This window comes from Cryptotermes secundus, unplaced genomic scaffold (assembly GCF_002891405.2).
Source record: "Cryptotermes secundus unplaced genomic scaffold, Csec_1.0 scaffold931, whole genome shotgun sequence".
Lineage (NCBI taxonomy): Eukaryota > Metazoa > Arthropoda > Insecta > Blattodea > Kalotermitidae > Cryptotermes > Cryptotermes secundus.
In genome coordinates this window covers 658,225-669,007 of record NW_019732382.1, presented here as the reverse complement: position 1 = coordinate 669,007, position 10,783 = coordinate 658,225, and the positions used below count along the sequence as shown (strand labels likewise).

The 10,783-nt window shown below is 39.5% G+C and overlaps 1 long non-coding RNA gene across 1 annotated transcript; it reads right to left on the bottom strand.

The window, feature by feature from the left end:
* Positions 1-1,151: 1,151 nt before the first annotated feature.
* On the bottom strand, positions 1,152-10,772 carry LOC111867649. The gene is made up of 2 exons (XR_002843378.2): positions 10,161-10,772; positions 1,152-6,019 (listed from the first exon to the last, which is right to left on the bottom strand). It is a non-coding gene; the product is annotated as an uncharacterized LOC111867649 (long non-coding RNA).
* Positions 10,773-10,783: the final 11 nt, after the last annotated feature.

Genomic DNA, 10,783 nt, shown 5'->3' with positions numbered 1-10,783 from the left:
CGACCTTGCAGGACGGGGACGCCAAGTTCAGAGTGATATGCCAGAGAGTGAGGGAAGGGGATGAAAGTCTAAAGGACCGGTTCCTAATACATGAAGGACTGCTGTATTTCGCTGACTCAAAGGAAGGGCCCCACTCGAAAGTCTGTGTGCCCCGAGACTTGGAAAATAGAATAATTAAGTATGTGTACTTATCCAACGGCCACGCCAGGTGCTACAAATGCGTCCGTATTATTAACGGCATGTTCCGGTTGAAGAACCTTGGGCGCAAGGTCCGAAAGCTGTTGGCGATATGCGAGACGTGTCAAAAGGTAAAACATCCGAACTGGAAGTACGATGTCAAGAGTAGGCCTCATCTGCCTGAGAGGAAGGGACAGCTGATTAGCGTAGACTTCTACGGACCGGAAGGAAGAGGTGGAGTTCGATATTTGTTCGTATGCCTGGACGTGTTCACAAAATTCGTCAAACTGTACCCCTTCAAGTCAGCCACGACTAAGGCATGTCTGCGACGATTAACAGAGGATTACATCCCACACGCTGTAATGCTCGAAATTATTTTATCCGACCATGGCACTCAGTATACGTCGAGTTGCTGGGTTAGAGGGTTAGAGGCTTTAGGTATCACAGCCCGGTATTCACCTATCAGGAATCCTTAATCTAACCCCTCTGAAAGATACATGAGGGAGATACAAAAAGCTTTCCAGATCTACTGCGAGAGGAACATCAGAAAAGACCAGAGCTGATCCCGCACAAAAAGACTTGGCTGAACAAAACCACGTCGGACGCCACTGGCTTTACGCCGCACGAAATGATGTATGGCGGGGAGGCGCGGTTATTTGCCAACCTGCTGCCAGCTTCCCCCGAAGGAGAGGCCGAGCCCTTGACGCAGGAACAAAAGGAGAGTCGGGCGTTCACGCGACTAAAAAACGTGCCGAAGAACGGATCAAGCGGAAGAAATGTGGTCAACAGAAATGGCAACCCGCCGACGGCGAAGCAGTGCTGGTAGAGATCCATCACGTATCAGACGTGAACCAAGACATAACGCACAAGTTCATGCGACCCTACAAGGGACCTTTCTGGATAACCCGGATCGTGTCGCCATCCATTTTTGAAATTTTTGATGGCAAAGGAAAGGTAAAAGGCAATTTTAATAAGAAATCACTAAAGGAGTTCAGGACCGCTAAGTCATCTGACTCGGCCTGAATACGAGGAAGTGATGCCCGTGGGCCAATCTGTAATACAGCCCTTAGGACAAAGTCGACCCCTCTTAACCTTTGACAAATCTGCCGATTGTATGAGTGCCAGTAACGGGGCATGGGGATAAATATCATGCAAGAGTTATGGTAATGATAACGAACAGAGGTTATGGAGTATCACAGTATTATCAAGCCAGATAAGTTAATTTTGTCGTAATTTCCCATTGTTACTTTTTAGTATAATTCGGATAAGTGCCCAGTTATGAAAAGATGAACCACTGGTTTCAGTATGTGAATATTGATTGTGTATGCCCTGAGGAAAGATTTTTACTGAGAGTCTTTCAAGTATGAAAATTATGGACTGTGTTTATAAAGAGATAAGAATGCATGTAAGTGCACAGTGTTGCATAAATATGCTTAACTCTTGGTTGACAATTGGAGCAGTGTTCTCTTTGTAGAGATGTTGTTGCCTTGAATGTCAGTTTACAGTAGTGTGCTTACATGTGTATCATGGCTGTAGTACTTTCCTGAGTATAGCGCTATATTGTCAGACGATTCATGTCTGTTGAGAGTGAATAACCTGTAACTAGTTGAAAGAAGCCGCTGAACAGAGAACTGGATTACAGTCTGTGATAGTAACAGCGAAGGTGGACTGTAGTTGAAAGAAGCCACTGAACAGAGAATTGGATTACAGTCTGTGATAGTAACAGCAGAGGTGGACTGTAGTTGAAAGAAGCCGTTGAACAGAGAATTGGATTACAGTCTGTGGTAGTAACAGTGGAGGTGGACTATAGTTGAAAGAAGTCGTTGAACAGAGAATTGGATTACAGTCTGTGGTAGTAACGGCGGAGGTGGACTGTACTTGAAAGAAGCCGCTGAAGAGAGCATTAGGGGACAGTCGGGGTTAGTGAGTGTGTACGGTTGGCGAGCTGGGAGCAAATTGGTGTGGCCACTGCCAAAAGTTAAAAGAGATGGAGAGGCTAGCTTGGAGGACTAACATAATATGTACTATCGCTGTAAGCAATATTAATGGAGACAATAATACAAGGTGTGTTCTGGAGACCCCGTGATTCATTAACTCCAAAGTGTGTTCCACTCCCATATCCGAAGCACAAGTATCCCTGAGACAAAGAACCAAGCTTGAGCGACAGTCGTGGCAACTGTATGTCAGCGAGCGGCTACAGTACTTGGCATATATATGAATGTAAAGTAGTGTGGAGCAATATGTTACTCATATGCTCATACTACTAAACAGTAAATAAATACAGTTTTATTAGATGTACAATTTTATGAAAATCATACACACATTTATTTACACAAATTCATCATATGCCCTGTCTCTGCATATTAAAGAACCGATTTGGAATAGCATGCTTTTTATTTACCAGTTACTGTAAAAATTATTATGTAACCAAGTGACTATTCTGCCATCCCCACATCCAAAATCCTGTGCTTCATCCGAAGCGTGGGGTTGCTGAGGGAATAATTAAAAAATGGGAAGCACAACAGACCTAAGGTCGCGGTGCAAGGGCCGAGAAGGCCTACCCCTCATATATTCTATTCTATTCTACTGTATAAATTAAGTTGGCGATTTTGTACAAAGTGGTTTGTGCTCCACAAATAGTATCCAGTCTGTGTTAATATTACTGTTAGTCCTATCGCTGCCGACCCACAGGTCCAAAATGGCTGAAACACTCCTACTCTCTTATCTAATATGCATTATGGTAATGGATAGGGAATTTTCACAAGGATGCAGGTACAGGAAAATGTGAACCCTCATTTAGTGCTAGGACTGTGAATCTGTGGTGTTATACCTATACAGTCTATATGCCTTCATGCTATGGGGACTTTCATTTTCCTACTTTGTACTGCTGTACTCTAACACATTATTTTCTGTGTGTGTATTTAAATTATAATTATTATTTCTTTTCAAAAGCTTCATTCAAGGCTCAAACATTACTTAATTGCAATCATAATGCATACTACCCCCAAAGAGTCCAAATAGTTCTTATAAACAAATTCCCCCATCATTCCCAAGTTATGTATAGTGCATGGTCAATATTGCATACTCAAGAATATCTCAATCAAACTGCATAATATTCCAAGCAAAAGAAATAAAAAACATCACCATATGTTAACATTTTTTCCAGATCTCAGCAAATTTCATCCAGAGTTATGCACCACCTCTATATTTTAGAATGGCTATAAAATATATTGAATACTTACATCAATAAAATGTGACACAATAATAATGAAAAATGAAGGTGCCAGAATGTAATTTCAAGGCATCATGACAACCCAGTACCTAGGATTTGTCAAGTGCTGCATTTCTTTACATACCCTTGTATCCAAGTGCTATCATATACTATACAATACTATACAAAATGTGCACTCCATTCAGGTATGTGTTGCCCTTCAACACATTAGCAATAGTAGACACACAAGTACATATACAAGGATTATCACAATATGCAAATCTGGAAACAGAAATTGTAATACATTATCTCCGGTAAAATTAGTTACAGACACAATGTTGGCACCCTAATTTTCTGCACCAAATAGAGTCAACTTTACACTTGAAAAGCCTGAATATTAAATTGTAAATCCTTACACATTTCCATGTTTAGAAACATAACACCAATTCACACAGGCCAGTTATATTATAACAGTCCTAAAATTGCTCCAAAGCCAGCAGAGTCAGAGAAGGAAAAATCATACACAGAAACAATATCCCTTTCAATACAATTTGGTCCAAGTTTTTAATAATTTTCTTATTTCAATTTAATGAAACAAGTACAATGGATTATTTTAAAATTTCATATAAATCACTGGACCACTCAGGAGAAAGAATCAGATGGTTCTCTCCAACCAAGTTGAGCTGAGGAGATCGGGACTGCTAGTGAAAATACATTACAGTGAAAACTTACCCAGAATATAGCAAATACTAGAAATGCTTCTGTTCTTGCTGCTGTCAAGGGAATTTTCTAACCTAGCACCAATTCCAGCCTCTCTTCAATGTTGACCCAGCAGATCATAAGAGTTACTGTGAAGTAATCTTATACATTATGTGGCAGACAAATCTGATAAGCAATCATTTACGCAGGTGTGTCATCTCCTGTGTCAAAATGTCACATGTTAAATACCTAGTTAAACAATCAATGTTCACAAATGGTATCTACATGAAAAGTGTTTCTGCAAGAAAAGTAAAAAGACTGGAGGGTCATAACTACACTCACTCACTCACTCACTCACACACACACACACACACACACACCAAATGAACACTTTCTTTGAAAGTCCCTCAGATGTCTTGCATAGGAAACTGGGTTTTCAATTTTAAAGTTTACTCTATTCTACAATAAAAATTTTAATGTGTGAATATGAACTTATTAAGGAAGTATAAAGAATGTGGTGTGCATTTCTAGCATCTCCTGTGGGCTAATCTGGGTAAGTTTTATTTTAAGTATGTTTGAGCTGTAGGTATGTCAGTTCCACTACCAGCCTGGGTCGCAGTGCTCTGATTTGAGAGGAAGAGCATCTCGTCTTTTCCACTCAGGTGGTTTATCACTTGCATTATGGCCTAAAATAAATTCACTATACACATTGTAATTAAAAGGTAAGGACAAACCTTGGGCACCAGTTCCACATACCAAAACACGAAAAAAGTTCACATTAACACATGTCCATAAACATTTACTTTGTGAGTTATACCTGAAAAAATGCATGATGGTGCTCTGGCACATTTTAACACTTCTCATGTGAGGGATAGGTATAGGAGGACCCTCTGCATGGCCTTCACGCTTGCCAGATTTTGAATCCACTGGATTTTTATCTGTAGGGACACCTAAAGACCCTTGTGTGTGCAGATCCTGTTGATAATGAAGAGGCACTTCACCACTGCATTGTGAATGTCTGTCAGACTCTCTGCAACTACACCAGAATCTCTGAAGGGATGCATTGATCCATGATAAGACATGTCAAAGCATGCACTGAATCTTATGGAAGACATTTTGAGCACTTAATATAATTTTACTCTTTCAGCACAACTTACAAATTAAATGTTCTGGACACATGTTGATATGGACATTTTTTCTTGTTTGGTACGTGGAACTTGTGCCCAAAGTTTGTCCACACCTTTCAGCTACACCCTGTATATTCAATGCCAAATGGCCTGACAAATTCATATAATAAATACTTTAGAAATTCGAGACTCCATAGCAGTATGTCATTTTCCTCCAAAGAAACATCTAAAAGCAGAATTGTACCATCAAGAAATACAACCCTCACAAGATGGCCCACAGTGAATTATATCATAATGGATCACAGTTGTGAATACAAAACATACAGCTGCCTATTCATTCCTTAACCTGCAGTTGCTGTATTTTGCTGGAAACAGACTCGACCTCATGCAGTGGTGGAGAGGCACTTTCATCATCAGACACATTTATAGTAACACTTTCCATGGATCGAGATTTGTGAAGATTACTGACTTCAAGTAGCTGGGCAGAAACTGAGGATAGAGCAATTCCATAATGGCTATCCAAATCCACATCAGAGTTTTCACTCTTTGTGCGAGTCCTCTCTTCTCGACCCCAGCATGGCACTGTATAGGGCTTGTGTCGCACTATGGTGTATTTATGTTGATGAATGGCCCCACTTGTCCTATAGCGGGTATTCATGTAAAACTCATTGGGAGCAGGCTGGTTAGGAATACGGTAACATTGCTTCTGCTCTCGCAAATAATCCTGCCTGCTTTCTGTTACAGCACTCAGCATTCCGAGCTCATGTAAGGCTGCATCCAGTCCTGATAATATAGACATATTTTCCTGGAATAAAAGTACAATAATACATATAGATGATAAGCAGTCCAATTTGAAGATACCGTGACATGTTGAGCTATGGATCACCCCTACCTCCCCAGCGGTACGTGGCGGTAACGTAACGCTCGCGTTACTACGGTAATAGGCGAGTTCCCGCCCCGCCACTCCCCTCCGTGGTGACGTAACGCGCAACGCTACGTAACCGTAATCAACGTCCTACTGTGACGTGGCACTCATTACGCAACCGGCAAGCACTGCAGCTATATAAGTGAGCTGCACAGCAGGTACCAGTCAGTTCCACTGTAGCAGTCGGCGACTTCAGTTGTACTGTGACAGCCACCGAGTTAGTTGTAACCTGGCCATCGCCGAAGACAGTTCCGAGTTATAATGTGGACATCGCTGAGTTAAGTAGTCGACGAGCGAGTGTGTTATCAACAGTTCTCCAGTCAGCCGACTATAGTTGGAGTATAGCAATGGCGCGGAAAGAAGATCCAGACGTGTGTGGGATTGTGTAATTGGGAGCGTGTGATACAGTGATACATAGCTCCCCTACTGTCAACGTGTATACTACTGAACACAGAGTGAACTGATTTGCGCATAGGGTTATAAATCGTGAAACCCCGCAACAGTGTCGACAGATTAATGCGATTAGGGTTATAAAGTGTGAAACCCCGCAACTGTGTGATAATTAATTGTAGCCGTTATTTGTAGATTGTTAAATAAACCAATTAACCATCACTACGGCGTCTTCTGTAACGTAAACACGTTACACTGGTGTCAGAAGTGGGATTTGGACTTACACACGTGATCAACGAGATTCGAACTCGAAACACGTTACAATACTATTCATTTCTTTCTGATAACTGACGTAATCACTTTTCTTCAAACATTTTCTGATCACATATTAGTAACACACTGGTGACAGGCTTATACTGTTTAATGTAGTTCCATAGCCAGCCATGTCAGGCTATGTTAAATTATACTTTCATAATATTACTCTTTTTTTAGACTCTTTCAACATTTATGGTGTTTCAAAGAAATAAGTAGTAGTGTGGACTGAAATAAATGTTTGTAGATGTGTGAGGTTTCTTTCCAAGCCCTCATTGTGGATCCTTTGAAACAACTTATGTTTTTGGGTAAACATGCAAAATGCACGTGGTCCCAAGGAAGGGTAGGCTACAGCAACAAACCTGACAACCAGCATATTGTAGAGCAGTGTAGAAGCTGGTTAAGTTTGCATCTTTGTGTGATTACAGGGTCATTATATCATGTACTTACCCTTCTCATCAATTTATGCCATTATCATGAAATGATGAAATAACATATTTACTTTGTATATCTTTACAATATGATGCATTATATAAATTAAAGTGGTTTCTATTAGAGATAGAACTGGCAGCAAAATTATGTGGTGGGTTTGCACAGTCAGGAAAGTTTACATCTAACCGACCGACCAAACAAGTAATCTCCAGGGAGCCAAGTTCTTCGTGAGAAGCCAAAAGTTTCTCAACTACTCAAGAATTTCATAACATTTTATGGAACCTGAAGCTTTATTACTGCGTTAATAAAAGCACACATCTGGTCTCTATCCTGCACCAAGTGAATCTAGTCTATGCCCTTCCATCCTATTTCTCTAACATACATTTTAATCTTATCCTCTCATCTACATCTAGGACTTGCTAGTGGTATCTTTCTTTCCAGTAACTCTGTATGCATCTTTTTCAATCCCATGCATGGTACATGCCCAGCCAATTGAAGCCACCCTGACTTTATCAGTACCCTGTTCTCCAAAACCCTCAGCCTGTGTTCTTCCCTTCATATCAGACACCAAACTTAACACCCACGTACACTATAAGAGTTTTACCCTTAAATGGCACATTATGAACACAGACAACATAGATTTTTAATACATCTTTCCGATAAAATTAGTCACCCCAAGAAACAAAACAAATACAAAACCTGCATTCTATTCTATATGTAATAATACAAATGCTGTCATGAATGCAACAATTTATTTGGTTGCAGATCTTTGTCTTTTCTTCCTCTACACTACATGTTTTGGCCGTAATTGGCCATCATCAGGTGTATTTCTTACTACATAGCTGTCACACTGCACACAGTCCAAAATCTAAAACATCAGCCTGTCAGTTTTGTTTTAAAATCTCGCCAACACTTGCTCATCAATTTGATTTTAGAATTACAGTTTAAAACCTAAAATTTCTAAAATTTAAAGTTTTAAATACCTTGATAATGAATATAACACAGAAAATATTTACAACTGATCTCTGCCAGCTGGATGATGTACAAGGTCTCACAATAAAGTTTGGGAACTCTCCACTGTGTGCTTGCCATGGCAGCAGTGGACACAAACCTCAGTATAGTTTGATGATGTTGGCATATTAGCATTTCACAGCTGTGCTGTTGATCTATGGCACTCTCTTTCTGAGTGGCGTCTATTATTGTCTAAGTGTGTTTTGGTGTGCCATCACGAGAATGTCAGAACTTGAATTAGATCAATAAACATGAAATTTCTTGTTAAACTTGGCAAGAGTTGAAGCGAAATCAGAGATATGTTAGTGCAAATTTACAGGGATAATGCTATGAAGAGAAGAGCAGTTTACAAGCGGGTGACAAGTTTTTCTGATGGAAAAGAAAGTGTCACTGATGAATAGAGATCAGGATGTCCAGCAACAAGCAGAACTGAAGAAAACATTGCAAAAGTTAGTCAAATTGTGTGTGAAAATCATCGGCTGACTGTCAGGGGCATAGCAGAGCAAGCGAACATCGACAGTTGGGAAAATCTTAATTGAAGATCTTGACATGAGGAAGGTGTGTGCAAAAATGGTCCCAAAGGAACATTGTCTGTGAGGGAGTTTTTAGCTAGTAAACAAATAACTGTGCTAGAACACCCTCCCAGTTCACCAGATCTAGACCCAATGACTTTTTTTCTGTTGATGATATCAGGAGTAATATGACAGAAGCTCTGAAGGCCATTCCACAAAACCAGTTACAAAATTATTTTGAAGGATGTACTAGGCACTGGCATTGGTGTATAGCTTCCCAAGGGGAGTACTTTGAAGGTGATCACAGAGATATTCAGCAATGAGGTTAGGACTTTACCATGATGAGTTCATGAACTTTACTGTCAGAACATGTATTCTAGAAAAGGTTCGTCCAGCTGGTGGATGTATCACTCATTCCAACCTGCCTTCTGCAATCACATAGATGAGATGGAATTAACATAATTTGTCAAGCATGCAAGGGGCTCAAGAGTTAATAAATGGTCTGTGTGCATGAATTATATATTGTTGGGACTTGCTTGTTGTAAGTGTAGCAGTATGTATGATATCTGTTTTTGTTATGAGTTTTAATATTTTATAATGTAACTGTTTTAATGATATGGCTTGCCAGTGTGTGTGGAATGGCAAAGGGTGAATTTGACTGTGGTTTTTCCATGACCCATGTGTGTTGTCCTGACAACCTGAGCTATCTGTGAGAATCATGATTATATATTTTATCAGACAAAGGATGAATGATGTGTAGTCATCATGAATTTGTAATATGTGACATGTTTTATATCCAGCCCTAAGGGGAGATGATTGGATCCATGAAGTGAAAATAAATATAAAAGTAAAGGTGGAAAGATCAGTCAACTTTCACTATTTAAACATGTTAAATAAATCATACCTCACTAATTACATGATGGTAACAATATCTTATATGATAAGTTACACTTCCAGTATTTGTCACTGTATCACTTTTATTGGCAAATTCTGCGCTACAAATATTCTGAACCTATATATATGTATTATTTTTTACGTCTAACTTTACCAGAAAATGCATGTACATGGTGTCAAGTACACATAGTAGTGGAAGAACAAGGGAACTAAGCGGTATCCACAGGAATATAGGGGGATAAACTTATATGACTTGGAATGTAATCACATTACAGACTACGCCATTTACAGCTGGGAAAACAATACGTTCAAGAAAAAACATACCATAGTAAACATATTTCTGCTTCGTCCTACGGATGTATTTTAACATTATTAGGTGTTCACTTGGTGTAGNTATATATATATATATATATATATATATATATATATATATACACTCTATAGTCACGTTAATTATTTAATATTTTTACCTTCCAATAATCTCTTTCTTACAGTGTTTACATAATTTCTCACGAGGTAAATTAAAAACTGCTGACACTGTCTAACTGCATTAGTCCTACCAGAAACATTTCCAACTCATATGTCACTCTCCTTAGGCTCCTTAGAGCCACAACGGTCACAACCATAGCACAACCCACACATTGTACGTTTGTATAACTACCATCAATTGTCTTTATCGGTCATTGCGTGCTACCGATCCAAATCAAATCGAAGAGCAAAGCGAAGTACCTACTTTACAGCCATTTATATACGATACATTCAGTAGCGTTCAGTAGTTGAGTAATATTGGTATAATTTGCCTTAGGGCACCTCGTTGCATACAGTTCCCATAATCATGGATCACTACACGAGGAGGTGACTGATAGAACCAAACGAACCATTCATAAGCTTAATGAATACGCTCACTAAACGTGCATTTAAATAGTTTCTGCTATTTCTGTTCGTGCAAAAAGTATTTACGTGTTTGGAAGCAGAACTCATGAAAAATAAAAATGCCTTAAGTTTAATTCGGTTTACAGCTCAGGTACATCGGCGTTATCAACAACAGTTGGGTCCGCGTGCAGTTAAGGTATAACACAACTGCTTACCGACT